Source organism: Hyperoodon ampullatus (assembly GCF_949752795.1).
Source record: "Hyperoodon ampullatus genome assembly, chromosome: 12".
NCBI classification, from domain to species: domain Eukaryota; kingdom Metazoa; phylum Chordata; class Mammalia; order Artiodactyla; family Ziphiidae; genus Hyperoodon; species Hyperoodon ampullatus.
This window is the reverse complement of record NC_136925.1, coordinates 32789858-32809154: the sequence shown is the minus strand read 5'-3', so window position 1 is coordinate 32809154 and position 19297 is coordinate 32789858.

Here is a 19297-nt window from a genome sequence, read left to right as displayed (position 1 = left end):
AGCCAATAGGTAAGTATGTCACTTGAAATTCCTCTAATTATTTAAGGACTCATATTTGTGTGAGTAAAATGTATTTTTCTTAACATAGGCTGATTAGTGGCAATTCTAAGAACAATCAAATTTAACTGCTTGAGTTTTCTGTATATTAAAGTGTGAATAAAGTCTCTTGAAGTCTTTTGGAAAAATGAGGAACTTTGTCCAAACGTCTATTCCTATAACAGGCAATCCTCTTAGAAAATGCCCATCTAACCACATTTTACCAAACAATTCACCATTTTCCCCTTCTTTATGACTTTAGCTCTACGTAAAATTTATGTAGTTGTTTGCAGAATTCAGCTTTCATAGAGTAAAAACACGCTACAAAGAATTGGGTAGTAGCATACAGATCTAGTGTTTCAGAAAGCCATTTCTTTTGTAAATCCCTTTAATGGTTTTTGGTATCTTTTTCAAAGCATACTTTGATTTATTATTACAACATGGCTTGTAAGAGTTAAACCTTAGCTTTTCTTTTTTTAAACTATGCTTTTTAATGATCTGGGAATGGTAATCCTCTAAGTACAAAACCATGGTAACCCAATGTAAAGTATTAATTATACCTCAAACTCCGGTGCCCTCATCATCTTCTACCCAAAAGCCTATTTAATGGCTGTATCCCCATCTTTAAAAATAGTAGATATTTCTGTAATAATCATAGCTGTATAAAAATGATATATGTATAAAAACTTTAATTAAGAGAACTCACATAAATAATTTTAAAGGCCAAAAAAAGAAAAAAATGGCATGTCATCCTTCCAGTTATCCTGCCTTTCGACCTCAGCTACTCTGCTCTCACCTTCTCATATCCAAGGTCCAAAGTCCTACTAAGTCTGTATCCATTATGTTGTCTTCCAGTTCAATCCATATTACTACAAGAGTTCTCTTTAAAAAAAATACAAACTGAAAGCACAGTGAGATATAAATCTAGACCCCTAGAAAGACAAAAAAAAAAAAAGGCAAAATATACCAAGTGTGTCAATGATGTCAAAAAGCCAGAACTTATACAAAAGCAGGTAGGAGTATAAATTGATGCAGTGAGTTTGGAATTCAGTTTGTAAGGTGTACTACAGCTAAGTAGGTGCACATCCAGCCACTTCACTCCTAAGAATATTCCCCAAGTGGCAGGGAATGTGTTCACAATGTAACTTTCTTTGTTCTCTTAGATCAGAATTAACAGAAGAAGAGAAGTAGCCATTTTTAACTAGACTACTAACTAGACATAGGAACATACTTTTTATTTCTTCAACATACTCATGATTGTAATACAATTAATAAAATATTATGGTTAGATTCAACTATAACTGCATTAAAAATGCAACAAATCATATACATTCAATTTAATTTAACAATAAGGGCAATAACCAATAACTGTCTTTTAGTGCCCTTCCGCATTTCCTACTGGCTTTCTGGCAGCTGTTCAGGCCATTATGACTGCATTCCTTGTGTTCACCACTCTATTTTACTGCTTTTGTTGGTGTTGGGTTTTTCTTTCCTGCCTGAAATTCATCTATTTACCAGTTGTTTTGTACAGTTTCCTTTTATACCAACATAATTTATTTGTACATTAAGGTAGAATATAAATAGTTAAAGTGGCTCTTTATTTTTGATGGAAATTTTAAAAATAATTTAAAAGGTAAGGCCAGATTCAGAGAAAAACTAATAAAGTAAATGTTATACTGTAAGCAAAACTTTTATTTCTATTCTGAACAGATTAAAAACTTGCTTCTTTTGCAAATAAGAATCAGTATTTGTCATTTTGATTGTTGTAGCTTCTACTTTATTCATATGAATATAAAGATTACTCCTATGATATCTTTTAGCATTTAGTCTTAGCTCTAATCCTCATAAAATAAGGTGAATCAATATCCAGAAGATTGCTGCCCCAGAGGCAGATGCCTATAAATAACCTGTTTGCCTTTTTTTTTTACTTTAAATGTGAAGCACAAAGCATCTTTCATGGCTGGAATAATTTTCATTTTCGCTGTCTTAATATACTTATTCATTAGTGTGAACTACTTGTGTTGAGAGTAAGTTGAACAGGAGTGAGGGGAAAAAATTAAGTTGAACAATGTTACATGTATCAATTCCCCTAATTGTGACAGGAAATCAAATAACATACGCTTTATTGTGGGGGGATAATCCAGGATAATTTTTTTGCCAACACATCCACTGCAAAGAATGGATTCCAGTTATAGTACTTTATCTGACTGCATTTGTTTGTAACGAATCATTTTGAAAGTGGCATGACATTTTGCTCTGTCAGATCATTAATCTGTACTTTTCCTTAATACTCACTGCAACTCTATGATCACGTCATGGCTAATAAAGGATATGGTGTAACAAAAAGCATGAACTCTGTGAAGATTTGTGGCAAATGCATTTTGGAACTAAGGGCATATGTTCAGCAGGCTTCCTCTGTGCACCAGGGATGATGCTGGTGCTATAAGGGAAAAATGAAAGAGGAGAAACAACAGTCTCTGTTCTTAAAGAGCCGACATCCTAAGTAAACAATAATAATGAATTACAAAGCAATGAAAATGTTCTCTAAGAATTACTTGCTGGGGGGCCCCAGAGCAAAGAGTGACTAACTTGGGAGACTTGAGAACTCACTGGAGATAACCTATGTGGTGGATCCTACAGGACTGGCAAGTTTCCTTGGACTAAGTCCTCTCTTGGTACCAAGAGAGGAATGGAGATTCCAGGCAGAGGAAAGACAGGCTGGACCCCCAAAACATGGAATCTCTAGATAAGAAGAGGGTTATCTTGTTCTAACACCAAATAGTCCACAAAGGACAACGCTCTTTTTGGTGTGTAAATCAAATAATGGCAGCAGGGCACTCCAGTAATTCTTCATTTATTTGGATTGGAGAATTCTGAAGGAATTTATCTGCTGCCAGAAAACTGAATTTATTATTAAAGACATTAAGGCAAGGCGTTTAAGCAGAACAAATGCAAAGTGTGTCTGTCAGTGCATTTTGAAAGCTGCTGAAGGGCCTTTTTCTCTGAGTTTAATAATCCAATTCAAGGCTACAGAGTTAGACCCTATGGAAGGAAGAAATACTTCTTTTTGTTCCAAATTTTTTCTCTTGTCCCACACTGATATTTCAAGTCCATTATGTTGGACGCAGCATGGTCTTAAGCCTCTTCAACTGTGTGATAGCCGGCCTAAGAGTGAGATGAAGGTGAGAGAGAGATGGGGGTGGGTGGGGGGAAGGGAAGCTACTTCCAGTAACATTGCATTAGCTATTTTTATTTAGGCTGAATTGTTTCTTAAAAAAAAAAAGAAAAGTAGCAAATGTTAATATTAAGAGCGAGTTGTCAGTAATCTTCAATGGTTTGGGTTCACATCAGGATATCTTCAAATCCTTAGCATATCATGCCCAATAACATCTCCTCCAGTGAGATTTCAGCAGTGACTACAAAATGTTTGGTATGTGTTGTTGTATAGCATTAGTATAACAAAGGACTGGGTTATTTACCCAATATGGTGTTCTCAGAATACTTCTTTATTGCTCTTAAATCTAAAATTATTTTTAAATTCTAGAAATCAGACTGTCCATGATGATAAATTTTTAATATCGTTTTTACATATGTTCACAAAGAGAATACCCTTAAATCTAACATTATCTCCTCTTCCTGGGAATCCTTATGTAGGAAATACTTATACATATGGCGGTGCTCAAACCAGCACATCAGACATGACCTGCTGTAATACTGTTTCCCTGATTGGAACTTGAAACACGCCCACCTGCCTCCCTTGACCAGCTCCAACATTATCTCATAAGACTATGTCCCTTATTCAGTCTCACTGCTCTTCTTTCTGACTCTTGAACACACTGAATAATTCCCACCTCAGGACACTTGTACTTGCTGTTTCCTCTACCTAGAATAATCTAATAATCTTTCATCAGATCTCTCTCTCTCTCTCTCTCTCTCTCTCTCTCTCTCTCTGTGTGTGTGTATGTGTGAGTGTGTGTCAGGCGGCTCCCTTGGAACTCAGCTGCCATATGGAACAAAGTGTTCCTGTCAACATCCCCAGCAAAGGTCTCAGCCAACAGCCAGCAACAACTGCCAGACATGAGAGCAAGCCTCCAGATGACTGTACTTCCTAGCCTATGAGCCACTCCAGCTGATTCCAATTTGAGCAGAGATTAAACTATCTCTGCCAACCCCTCCCCAAACTGTGAGCAAACTATATGTTGTAATCATATTAAGCCACAAAGTTTTGGGGTAATTTGTTATGCAGCCATAGTAACTAGAATAGATTTTTGGTACATACATGGTACAGAAAAAAATATATATATATACACACACACATATATACATATATGTACTGTCTATATATACAGTATACACACACAGCCACACACACATGTATGGCTAGGTGTGTGTACAAAATAATTAAACTGCACAAGAAATACATGATTGTTTTTGTGCTTTCACAAACAATACTGTTTTTTCCTGTCAATATTCATATACTCATATATTTTCCCCTTCCAGTGTTCTGTATTTTTTCCTGCAGCTTCATGCTTCCATCTATGATCATTTCTTTTGCTTAAAGAACACCCCTTAGTATTCTCTAGTTTGGGTTTGCTGGTGACAACTTTTGTCACTTTTTGTTTAAAAATGTATTAATTTTGCCTTTTTTTGAAGGACATTTGCATAGAGAATTATAGATTGGAAGTTATTTTCTTTTGGCACTTTGAAGAGACGATCCCGTTGTCAGTCTAATTATTGTTGAAGGTAATATGCCTGTTTTTCCTAACTGCTTACAATATTGCCTCTTTGTCTTTGTCAGTTTAATTACATCATCTCTAAGTACAGTTTTCTTTGTATTCATCCAGTTTAGGGCTGATTGAGTCTTCCTGAATGTGGTTTAAATCTTTTTTAGCAATTATCTGTTCAAGTGTAGTTTTTGCCACATCCTGTTCCTCTCTGCTCACTCTGGGACTATAATTACACATATGTTGACACTTTTCACCATGTCCTATATAACATATATATTCTGTGTTTTCCATTCTTTTACCTTTCTATGCTTCAGTCTGAATATTTCCTTCTGACCCATCTTCCAGTTCACCAATTCTCTCTTCTGCTGTGACTAATCTGATGATAAACTATTCATTGAATTCTTTTTTTTTTTTTTTTTTTTTTTGTGGTATGCGGGCCTCTCACTGTCGTGGCCTCCCCCGTTGCGGAGCACAGGCTCCGGACGCGCAGGCCCAGCAGCCACGGCCCACGGGCCCAGCCGCTCCGCGGCACATGGGATCCTCCCAGACCGGGGCACGAACCCGCATCCCCCGCATCGGCAGGCGGACTCTCAACCACTGCGCCACCAGGGAGGCCCTTCATTGAATTCTTAATTTCAGTTATTGTCTTTTCAGACAAGAATTTCTAGAAATTCTACCTATTATTTTTCTTATAATTTCCACTTCTCTATCAAAATATTCACTTTTATATTAAACTTATAAAGCATATTAATCATAGTACGTTAAATTCCAAGTTTGATAATTTCATATTAATAATTTCAATATCTGAACCTTCTATAGGTATGTTTTGTTGTCCAGGATTTTTGTCTCTTGGCTTCCATTCAGTTCTTATCTTTTTATACATCTAGTTACTTTAGATTGAATGCTAAATACTGTGAAATCTCTGAATGATGTTATCTTCCATCAGAGAGGATTTACAACTGTTTTTGGCAAGCAACTAAGCTAGTAAGAGATCACCATAATGTAATCAGGCACTGAGCTAATTCGAAACTGGGTCTCCATTATTTTGAGGAGTGGTTTATTACTAGCATACCCTTTCTCCTAGATATTAGCCCCTTGAGGTTCCAACGAAAAACTTCAAGTGTTTACCAGGGCCTCTCCTCCTTAGAGAGGTCCAAATTCTAGCAGCACTCAGAGACTGCTAAAATCTCTTCTCAGTTTGAAGTCTAAGCCAAGGTTTTAACTTCAGTTTCTCAGCTGCCACTTCTGAATCAGCAAATGCCTCAAGGGGAAAACTGATGACAAATATTGGATTCATTTCTAGGTATTTCCTTACACATCTTTACTACCTTGCTACCTCTCTGATGCCATCAAATATACTGTTTTTATTTATTCCAGCTTTATAGTTATTCCCAGTGGGTGGGGTGGTAGAAAACAAATTAGTCTGTTATTACTGAAAATTGATCTCTGGATGGCTTATTCTTAAGCACGAGATGACTACAAAAATATTATTTTGTTCAGAAAGGACTTATTTCACCATGGATTGACAAAATCATCCCAATTTGCATTCCTTTACTTTCCTTCATATTATCTTGTTTATTTCCTTTATACCATTTATCACGATCTGAAATTATCCTCTTTACTTGTGTATTTATTAATGATTTTTAAATGATATTTCTCCCAACTAGAAGGCAAATTCCATAATAACAGGAACATGACTTTCTTGATTATTACTATCCCCAATGCCCAGCACTATGCCTAAAACACTGAATAAATATTATTTGAATGAATAAATAAATGAATAAATTGCTTCATAATCAGCCAGGAGATTCAAAATGTGTTTTCTACAGAGATAACTAAATAAAAACTAAAATGTCATAGGTAACATACTATTAGTTGCAGTGAACAATTTACCTATATTTTTTTTATTAGTGCAAAGGGTAAAAAGGTTCCTCATATTGGGGTTGATAAAGTTTAGAGAAATTATATTCTGAATTCTGTCAACCATGTAACAAGTATTTACTGAGTAGCTATTAAAAACATCCTTTCTCTGCAAATTATGAGAAGCCATGGGAGCATTTGAAAACAAGCATCCTTTCATGTTCCTTCTTAAATCAGTAGGTATTATGGCCACCACTATTTCTCTCTTTAGAGTACTCTACAATTAAAACTACTACTACAATTGCAAAATAATTTTCTTTTTCCAGCATTTCTTTTCTCCATCTTTCTACTGTATAGCTCTAAAAGTGTTTCTTATGGAATCCATTTTTAAAATTTATTTCTTTTGAAAAATCTCTCTTACTGTCAGAGCTATTGTGTGTGTGCATATGTGTGCATGTATGTATGTGAGGGATAAGGAGAGGGATAGAGAGAACTAAATGGCAAAGACTCTGAAACTAAATGGCAGAGACTCTGGGACAAATTAATGAATTCACTCTAAATAAGCTGGGTATTCAATCTGCCTGAATCTCTGAACCATGCTCAAGAGGACAAGGACATTTAAATAGAAGTTTGTTTTTACTTCTTCTAACACTCAGGGAGAAAAATGTCCTGTAGCTAACCTGAAACCTTGTGTGTGTGAAAAACATGAAGAGCCAGTTCTTGGAGTCTGCTTACAAGACCCATGTCAGGGTGGGCTGTGACAGCTGGTGATAAAGCACTGCAAGTTTGTGCCAGGTCGGTGCCTCAGTGAACATCTTCTCCATACCAAAGGGGAGGTGACCTTTAAGTACACCACAGCTACAATAATTCTTTCTAGGTACTAGCCACAGACAGGTCTTCCAGAATGGGGATGTTTTACTTACTTTTCCAGAAGACTTAGCTCTGTCCTATTACATCTGGATGAGTAATAAAAAGGAAAGATGTTGGAACCAATCTAATATGTACTGATTACTATAGGAAGGCTGATGGAGGAAATAAAAGACATAAAACATCTCATCTTTCCTTCATTTTCTTTTAGTCAAAAAATTCAGCCTCAAACCTATTAAAGGTAAAGCTTGAGCTAGTGATTGAACATAGGCCAGAAATCAAAATTTTAGAATAGAGGTCATAAACTGGCAACCTATGGACTGAATTGACCCACATGTATGTTGTGTTCGGGTGGCACAGTATTCTTAAAAAACTGAATGTAATGCCTTTGGATTGGAAATGTGTCCTTCACTCTGCCAAATCTCTCATACTGCCTAGTATTTTACACCAAGCACGAGTCACTCAAGCACGCTGTATGCCTGGCCTCTACAGGCATTTCAGATCGCAACCTCAATTTTAGAATGTGTGTATTCAGGTTTTTTAAATAAATGAAATTATCTTTAAAAAATGAAATGCACTAAATTAGTTTGCAAAGTCTTTAAGGATATTGAATAATGATTATTATAATTTTTATTCCAAAGGAAATATTCAATCACTTAGATACCAGAATAGCTAGAAATTCACAACCTAGAGTTAGAAGACGGAACACTTGGGTTCCACTTTGTTTTATTTCATTGGGTTGCCCAAAGTCCTCCAAAATCATAAAAGTTATACGTCATTATAATTTTCCTTCTAATTTAGCTTTACGATTTATCCATAAAATAGGAATAACAAACAACCACAAAACCTCAGTGGCATACACTAAGAAACATTTGTGCTCAAGAGTCTATGGGATGGCTGGCTGATTCTGCTGATTTGAGCTGGGCTCAGTGGGGCTCAACCACGTTTCTGCTGGCAAGTCAAATGGGGATAGGCTGGTCTAAGATAATCTTAGTTAAGACAACTGGTCTCTCAAATGCCAGCACACTAATCTCTGGTAGCAGAGTCCTCAGAGAGAAGAGAACAGCACAAGCCTTCTTGAGGTCTAGGCTTAGAGCTGGATACCATCACATCATGAAATTGGCCGAAGTAAGCCACAAGGCCAGGCCAGATTCAAGGGGTGGAGAACAACACTTCATCCTTTGATGTAACGTCACATCTCAAAAGTCACTTTACAGTGAGAGGTCGAAAATTGAGGCCATTTAAAAAAAAGTCAATCTACCAAAGTAGTATTTTCTAAATCTCTTTTTTCAATATACCAAAAGATCCTTAGAAATAAATAATGCCCTCAGCTCATTTCTTGGGAACATTTTCACGTTTAATAGAACAGGATTTTAATGTTGCCGTGGAATCAAAGGATTCATGTTTTAAGAATATGTTTGAGAATTATGACTTTGAATATCACATAATATAAAAACTAGAGAGGCTAATAAAAACAAAATAATTTAATGGCAGAACCACAACTAGGTATTTCCTCAACTACCACTCTGATTTTCCTTAAACCTTGTTGGTTTTGTGTCGGTGTATGTGTGTGTATGTGAAGGTTATCTTCCATCTGGAATATAATAATAATTCCTAAGAGCTTTTTCTGCTTCCAATCTGGGAACCCCTCCAATGCATCACACAGCTGCCAAAATGACCCTTAAAATGATATCTGATTACACAACTCCACTCTGTAATACCTTCAATGATTCCTATGCCCTCAGGATAAAGTCCGAATCCTTAGTTCAGCATCACACATGAGCACACACCTCACACCACCCAGAACCATCTGTTTTTTTCCCATATCTAACCTCATCTCTTGCCACCTCCACATGCTCCTTTTGCTCTAGCTGCACCTCAACATTCTAAGACTATGCTGTGTGGTATCAAACCTCTGAGCCTTTGTGATGCTGTTCTCAGTTGTTGCCTATGAAATTGATAAAAACTTTTAAAGTGGCTAAGGTGCAGAGAAACAGACACTTAAATTCACCTGTTGGTAAAAGTAAAAATTATTACCAACTTTCTGGAAAATAATTTGGCAATATCCAAATCTTTATATTAAAATGCAAGATATTTCCATTTTAGGGGGAAAAGAACATTAAACCTCGATATTTCTGCTTCAATTTCTATTCTAAAACTAAATATTAGAATAAGAATGAGAACAGTAAAGTGAAATTTAACTGAAATTTACTGGTAAAAAACATTGTTAAATAAGTAAGATTCTAAGTAATTAATAAGTATCATATAGCTGAAAAGTCCAGAAATACACATTTTTAACCAGTGAAAATTTAAGTCTTATTCTTAAAAGTATAGCTTTTTTTTCAGCATCTCTTCCAAGGATCAGAACATATATTAAAAGAAAGATAAAACCTTGTAATCTATATGAGCAAGAAATGACCCTAAAAAGCCAAGCTATTACTAGAGATGGCCTTCAAGCAATCCTGTGCCTCCTTGGGCCCTCACTAAAGTTTATTTTTTATAAGATCCACATGAAGATCAGTCTGTTATTCTGAGTAAACTGAATGTGGATGCCCCTTCCTATCTGGTTGTGAGATGGACTTGGACCAATCCCCAAAACAGAACAAGTTCACAGTTGTGGAGAGTGGAAGGAACATTGCTAGCATCTTAGTGAGGTTTGCAGTTTTGCTGCTGAGTACCTTCTGATGAGTCAGGTGGACAGTCTGAGCTGGAAAAGGATGAGTGATGGGCAGATGATGGACTAATATGACCAGAGTGTACAGAGAGACGGTGAGGCATCTGCTGACCCCCTGGCTCAGTACATACAAATCCATGTGTTGTCAGCTAAATGGGGAGAGAAGGAGCTGACTCTGCCTGCTTTCTGAAACTGACCTCACACACCCCCACTCACACCCCCACCCCATGGGGTGACCTACTTAACCAACCTTTAAAACATGTCTCTTCAATGAAACCTTTGGATGATAGACTAACAAAAAAATATTTTGATCAAGGATTACGGAACTTCACACTCCAAAGTTTATTCAGATCAAATAGAAACAAATTGCAGACCTACAGTTGGCATTGATTTTTTTCTATACTTTCATGGTTTTAAAAAGCAATTTTCATAAATATAAATAAACAATTCCCTTCAGCATATCGTCTATGAAGTGAGGGCACTTGAGGCAGTTACTTACTGATAAATAATTTACTTCTTACTATTAGCCAGTGTGTTCCATAGAGTTGAAAACTAGAAGTTAATAGCTTAGGAAACAGATGTAAGTAGCAAATTTCTTAAACTAGAACCTAACTTCATATATGCCCATACAGAAAACCATATACTAATTATATGCCAAGTATTAGTGATAGTATTACAAAGAGATATCAAAAGAGGGGAAAGAAACTCCTTTCTACTCTCAGAGAAAAATGCACTAGCATTTATAGACATTGGCCTAAAACAGGATTAATGTTCAAAATCACTGAATGGTGTTTGGAAGGAAAAAACCCAAAATCTACTTCTTTTATGTATATTCTATCACCATTTCTATTTTTTAGGATCAAATAGATTTTTCATTACAAATTGCATTACCATGCAATCACATGACTTAGGAGTCATGTGATTTTTTAACTTGGAGGATAATCTATCATGTATTTAACTGGAGTTGGAAACAGCCATCCGCAAAGCCTTAACAATACTCCAGAAAAGCTGGCCCAATGCAGAGGGAGCCCAACTCACTAAATCTTCCTGCAGGACTGTCTTCTCCATTTCTGAGTTAGGGCTATGTCTTAATCTCATATAAGAAAAATGTATCATTTAAACTTATTCTAAGAGCAACCTAAGTGTCTATCAACCGAGGAATGAATAAAGAAGATGTGGTACATATATACAAAGGAATATTACTCAGCCATAAAAAAGAATGAAATAATGCCATTTGCTGCAACACGGATGGACCTAGAGATTATCATACTAAGTGAAGTAAGTCAGACAGAGAAAAACAAATATCATATATCACTTACATGTGGAATCTAAAAAAATGATACAAATGAACTTATTTACAAAACAGAAACAGACTCACAGACTTCAGAAACAAACTTATGGTTACCAAAGGGGAAAGGTGCAGGGGGCAGAGATAAATTAGGAGCTTGGGATTAACATATACACACTAATATATATAAAATAGATAACCAACAAGGACCTACTGTACAGCACAGGGAACTCTACTCAATATTCTGTAATAACCTATATGGGAAAAGAATCTGAAAAAGAATGGATATATGTGTATGTATAACTGAATCACTTTGCTGTACACCTGAAACTAATACAACATTGTAAATCAACTATACTCCAATATAAAACTAAAATTAGAAAAATAAAAATAAAATAAAATAATTCTAAGAGGAAAAACTTACAAACTAAACTAGGAAAATATTTTTTTCCATATGATAAGTTTGCTATTTTCAATATTTTAACACAAAGGGACTCTCCTGTTCCCCAGTGTGGAAGGCAGAATTCCAAGATGATCCCTAAGACACCCATCCCCTGGTATGTAACACACTATCTCTCCCTTTGAGTGGGAGTAGGACCTGCAATTTTGATAGGATATCACTCCGTAACTATGTTATGTTGTATGGAAAAGGTAAAAGGATTTTGCACATGTAATTAGGGTCCCTAATCAGGTTAAATTCATTAAAAGGGAGATCATCCAAGGTGGGGCTGACCTAATCAGATGAACCTGTTATTTTAGAAAAAGTCTAGAGATCTGAGACAGGAGAAGTCAGAGAGACTCTCCAGCTGGTCTTGGAGAAACAGTCAGTCATGATGTGAACTGCATTTGGACAGAGACGCCCTCTGGAAGCTGTCTTCAGTCCTATGGCTGCAAGTCATTCGATTCTGCCAGCAACCTGAATGAGCTTAGAAGAGGACTCTAAAACGTAGATTAGATTACAGCCCCGGCTGACACCTTGATTTTAACTGGGTGAGACCCTAAACAGAGCTGATTCATACCTTGGCTCCTAACTCACAGAAACTGTAAAATTATAATGTATGTTGTTTTAAGCTATTAAGTTTGCAAGTAATTTACTGTAGAGTAGTGATAACTGATACACCCAGTAGGTTGTTGGTTGAGTTCCATGGTATTTTCTTGAGTGGAAAGGACATTAGAAGTCTAACTTTTTATCCAATTAGTTATGTAAATACTCTCCTGATTGGAGAAATTAATGTCTCCTTGTTTCCTTGACTACATCCTTTGTAATACATGGAAGGACTGCATATAGCTTTAAGGAGCAGTTCCCATAGTCCATTCATTTCCTCAGCTTACACATGTGGCTGGAACCGATGTGGGCAGAGAGCAATGGTGGCACAAAGTGGTCCATTTTGCAACGCACAGGACTACACGGTGCTTAGTTACAGTTAGCTGGTCCAAAAGTAGGTTTGAGATTTAACCATCCAATTTAGCTCATGAGGATCCTGCCACTGGCCAGGATCAAAACAATGGATATGGACACATTCTAGACATTCAATTCTAAATCGAAGGTAATTTACAAATTCGTATAACTTTGACATGGGAGTCTGAAGATTTAGGTGCAGATTCTATCTCTGCCACTAATTCATTGTGTCATCTTAGGCAAGCCCTGAATCTCTATACATAATTTGTATAGTTATGTTAATTATTAGAGAAAACTTTCTAACAGCCCTGCTAGTGCAAATGTTCTAAGATTATGTTAGTTCATACCTATTTTTTTAAGTAGTGCTGAACCTACACTAGCTCAGATAATTGCTTTGATCTACCCCCCTAGAAATACTGTTTTTATTTTATCTAAATGAAGAGCAGCAATGATGAAAACAACCCATAAAAGTGCTATTATGACCTCTTTGGCATCTACCCAGCTAATGTCCCAGGTCATAGCAGAAGAAAATACAGGCGGCTAAGGAGGATAGGAACATAAAGCACCAAGAAGAAAGAGGAAATAGGGATAAGAAGAACATAGGCTGTGAAACAGGAATTATAAATGTAAAAGGCAATGACTACCGACTTCCCCAACCTCATTTCCTTTCAGAGAAAGAATTCCAGAAATGAAATTATTCAAGAGACCAATATAGAGAGGCCTTTATGTAGAACCCAGTATCTAAGAAACATATGAACAGGCCTCTAGCCTACCTACAACATGAATTCAGAATGTCCCTAGAAACAGCTATAGAATCTTAAAGGAAACTCAGATTTCACTTACAAGATTCTACCACATTAGAGAAGAATTAGTCTCAAGAGACGCCCTGAAATGACAATATCACTAAGATCCTAGAAGGCAGAGTCAATGTTTAATAATTTTTTTGCATTATCTAGAACACTATTGCATGAATATTAACTCCTACTAAATGCTTTTCAAAATCCTACTGCAGACAACGTATGGTTAAATAAGAGATCTGTAAATAATACTACCCAGGAAAGAACAATTCAACCACCTGTCCCTTTGAACTGTCAGTGAGCACATCTTTAAGAGTCTTAAAAGAAGTTGACAGTGAATGCCTGGGGGACTTAGGGTGACCATGATGTCCCATAAAGAAATCTAACTCCCAGGATCCCTGTAGATCTCAGGGTGTGCAAACCAGAAACAAAATACCTAGAACTTTCACAAGCATCAATTTCAAATGACCTGGTAACTAAAAGGGAAATTAATGTATTCTTCTTAACAAATGTTTCAATACAAAGTCCATGGAAGATATAATTCATACGATCTATGTCTGTAGGATTCTCGTTGAGGTAAAGAGTAGGCAAAGGGGAGGGGGGATGTCTAAGGCACAGATACTAACAATATTATGAAGAACTAAGACAAAAATTTTGAACTTCATAGTGCCAATCAAAAATATAATTCAATAGAGGGAAAGCTGTTATTTCCCCCAGATTTCAGCCTAGCTTTCTACAGTAGATAAAAGTAAATGCTATATTGAGAATCTCTTTTGTGGAGGAAGGTGTTAAGTCTCCAATTACATCTCAGAAAGGAAAAAAAAAAAACCTCAATAGTTACTCATCATAGAAAATGGCATATATTTTGAGATCAAGAGTCAACCACCTGCCTGGGACATAGAGTGAGAGAAAGATAAAAACAAATCTATCTTACAGTCTGTGATAACATAAGTTTGATAAGAAAAATGACAGAGAAGATTAATACATAGCATAGCTGCATGGTCATAGCTAAAATTAATGGCCTTCAGAGTTCTTTTCCGACTCTCTCATGAGTGTCCAAAAAAGTCCTTTTGAAATCTACAAAGCTTCACGGTGCATTTCGGGGTCACGAGGCAAAAAATCAATTATGAAATAATTTTTCAAGTCATTTTAAATGTTATGTATGTGTGTACACAGATATATGTGTGCATGTGTAAGTGTACGTATACATAAATAATTTTCTACAAAATTCTTACCTTTCATACCCCACTCTTTTCATCTTTATGGCCTTAAGCTTTGACTATCATGATAACTAATAATTTAGAGTTCTACCTGTGAAATATTTCCTTCTCAGATAGAGACAACGGAATCCAGGTGACAAAGATAAACTGCAGGCAAGCTAGAGAAGGATAGAAAACTGTTTTGAAAGCAAAATTTAAAGATGCCCACAGACACTATAAAGGGAGAGAGAATGATCATTATAAATATTGGGCAGGTGTAAAAAGAAGATGATACATACTTATAAAGAATCTATACTCTTAGAAAAATGCAGAGAAATTTGGGGACTGAATGGCAAGGATTAGCTGTTCTTGATATACACTTTCTCGCCACTAGAGAGCCATCTTTAAATTAATAGAATAATTAATGAGTCACAGCACATTATAAACTGAAAGTTTAGAAATTTAAAAAGTTTAGAAATTTAAAGTTTAGAAATTTAAATTGAAGCTTATTTTAAGTACAAGGAAATAGTTTTGTGATTTATCACAAAGCCCACTCTACGCCTGCACAAGTGTATAGTTGCTCCTCCTTTGCAAGGTAAGTATGTTCATTCTTTTGATACTCATCAAATAAATACCGTATTTATTTACTATTTACAAGATATTTGTAAATTTGTAAATATTTACTTATTTACAGGAGGTAGTGACTTGGAATGTTACTTAAGAAAAATTCAATGGGAAGGAAAAGGTTAGGAGTAAAGCATAGAATATACTCCTGTTTGTGGAAAGGAAGCAGAGCATACATTGAAATGTGCCCAGACTATCCCAGGAAGGATTCATGAGAAACGAGTTGCCTCCTGGGAGGGAATCTAGGGAATTAGAGATAAAAGTTATAGTGAGACTTACTTTAACTGTATACACTTTAGATTCTGGTCTAATGTTGTGCCATAAGTATATATTACTTTTTCAAACAAATAAAAATACATAAAAATGGCAGGTACTTGCCATTTCTTACCTGTAGTGGGGATTAGGAAGAAAGCAGCGTGTATAGAGCCACCCAGATACAACTGTATAATCACATCTTTCATCCGGAAGTCCAGGTGCCCACAGACCTCAGGTCCACAGACTCAGCCCGCATCCCCAAAGTGAACATGGCGGAAAAGGCCTCTGGATTTGGTTGTAGCTTCACAGTAACTAGCCACCAGATCATTACGTCCTCACCTGTGCCTTGTCAGCAGACATTACCTGCCTCATTCTCACAACGGCCCTACTAGCTGGGTATTCTTTTCTGTCTTTTGAACGGAGGTTTGGTGAGGTAAAGACAGTGCCCCAAGGTTTCACAGATCCCAAGCAGCAGAATGAAAAACCCCTCCGGATATCCGGCCCCAAAACCCCATGCTCCCCGGCTGCTCAGGAGTTGGGGGCGCAGGTATTAGGAACAGCATACTAGCTAAAGCAAGGATGGCAGCCAATAGAATGGAGAGGAGAAAGAAAACAACTTCGACTTCAGAATTCTGGCATCCTTTAGAGGTTTAAGGAGGACCCAGAGTTAATGCTCTTAGGAAAAAACAAACACTGAAGTATGTTACACTGTGTTAGCTTCCCTACTGCTGCTGTAACAAATTACCACAAACTTGGCAGCTTAAATCAACCCAAAGGTATTATCTTTCTGGAAGTCAGAGTCCAAAATGAGTCTCACCAGGCTGAAATCCAGGTAGCAGGGCTATGTTCCTTCTGGAGGCTCTCAGGGAGAATCCATTTTCTTCCTTGACTTGCAGACCCCTTCCATCTCCAAAGCCAGCCAGGGTCATTGGAGTCCTTCTTGTGCTGCATTGCTCTGACCCAACCCTTCTGCCTCATACTTCCTCTCATGATTATATTGAGCCCACCTGGATAATCCAGAATAATCTCCTTATCTTAAAGTCAGCTGTTTGGCAACCTTAATTCCATCAGCAACCTTATTTCTCCCTTGCTACCATACCTAACATACTCATAGGTTCCAGGGATTAGAACGTGAACAGCTTTGAAGGGCCGTTATTTCACCCACCATATATCTTTTTAGGGAAAAAAAAAATCATCAATAATGTTAAAATGAAGTAGCTTTCAGCATTTTAATTATCTGGAAATTTTCCATATGATTCCTTGATGTCGCTGGCAGGGGGAAAAGGCATTCTTGAAAGTGAGTTCATTGTGAAAAAGGAAAGCTATATTGTCTCCAACAGTACTTACACATTTAGGAGTCTGGATAAGTTACATAAATAATTATAAACAATACTATGTGACTTTATTATAAATTTTTAAAACCACATTTTCCTGCTGTTTCAGCATCCTCACAAACACTTGTGAGCACCTCATGCAGGGGACCAGGTGTACTACTGTGATAGGCTGGCCCCTGCCCCAAGTTCCCCTTCCTGCCCTCTCCTGACTTATGACCTAGTGACATTCAAACAGACCAGTGAAATCCTTAGTGTCTTTTACTTGTGTACTCCACCTTGACCCACAATAAAGGCACTTGCCCACGGGCGTTCGCTCTCTCACAACTCCCCACCTCCCTGGCTGAGCCTGCTCCCTGGGCCTCTCCCCATGTGGCCCCCTGTGTATGGCGTGTGTGCCTCCCTCTTCTAGGACCTGTGAGTATAATAAATCCTTTAATTTCACAGGCCTCTCCACGCGTAACTCCCATGGATATGACAGAGTGATCCTTAAAGATCTCATGGGGGACTTACTTCCCATTTACAGCACAGTGACTATAATATGCTTATAACATCCATAATAATCAGTCGAAGAATTCACTTTATTAAATAACCAGCACTGATGTTGTAACTTTCTACATAATTTTACCTCTCTGTGTTACATCAGACATACTCCTGCGCTTGAGAAGTCCCTTCCAGGTGCACCCAAAAATGAAGGCCTCCATAGGCACAGAGCTGTCATCTATGTATATCCCTGACCCTACACCATCCCTCTAGGACTTACCTTCTAACATCCCCAAACCCTTACTAGACCCAACAAATCCAACATTTTTCACATAGCAGTAAAGGAGATCAAATATTTTAAGTGCCCAACTGGCCAATAGTTCTATACTTAGTTAATTGACCTTCTGCCCTTATAGCCATCTGCTGAAAAACCAAATGGCACCAAATATAAAAGAAGAATTTGACTAGCATAGTTGAAAAATTATAGAATTTTTAAAGCATCTAGACTCTATTAAGGATAATAGTTGAAAATATTTTTAAACATGTAATAAAATCATCCAAATTTGTATTTTTCTAGCTAAAAACATCGTTGGCTAAAGAGATGGCAGATGGGTACTTCCCTGGTGGCACAGTGGTTAAGAATCCGCCTGCCAATGCAGGAGACACGGGTTCAAGCCCTGGTCCGGGAAGATCCCACATGCTGCAGAACAACTAAGCCCGTGCACCACAACTACTGAGCCTGCGATCTAGAGCCCGCGAGCCACAACTACTGAGCTTGTGTGCCACAACTACTGAAGCCCACGCGCCTAGAGCCCGTGCTCCTAACAAGAGAAGCCACCACAATGAGAAGCCTGTGCACCGCCATGAAGAGTAGACCCCACCCACCGCAACCAGAGAAAACCCCGCATACAGCAATGAAGACACAACACAGCCAAAAATAAAATAAGTAAAACAAAATAAATTTATTTTAAAAAAAGAGATGGCAGATGATTGATTCCAAAACAATTGAAAGAAAAGATCCAATGTGAGAATTTAGTATATATATGTGTGTGTATGTGTGTTCTAGTTACAGCAAGTTTGCCCAAATACTAAGTTACGCAGCAAATCACAATTTGTCAGGTGTGGCACTGGGTAGCTTACAGTCATTAGTTTTGGTTCAGTGCTTGTAGCCTTAAGAACAAAGGCGTTACATTTTATGCACATTTAAAAAGCAATTTCATAAGCTTAAAATGCCAACAGTTTCTCATAAATGTTGCTGTAATTATTTTAAATCGCCTAATAATATTCTAGGAAATAAGTGAATTAACTGTGTTAAGCCCAAGTCCATTTCACAGAAAACATCAGCATGGCCCACAGCTGGGGTATTTTTTCTTTGTTTTGTTTTTAGTTTTGTTTTTTAATCAAGGTGTCTGTCGCAGATCAATTATTATTATGGTTTCCAAGAAGCCATCTCTAGGCAGGCATAAAATATGATTCAGTTGATTTAAAGAATACTGACTAATGTGGAAGATTAATAGACTGGGGAGATATACAAAAAGCTTCTTTTGTGGGCTAAAAATCTCCAACTGATCCTTATCTACCAGCATGGGAAAATCATAAGAGGTTATTTTACATTCAAATCAGCTACCATTTCATTGTTAGCCTGTATGCTGCTTCCTTCAGGAATCCTGTTTTCACAAGTGACAATAATGAGAAAATATGATCTATGCAAATATGAAGAAAGTCTAAAATAATGATCTGCTAAAGGCCTTTTTCAT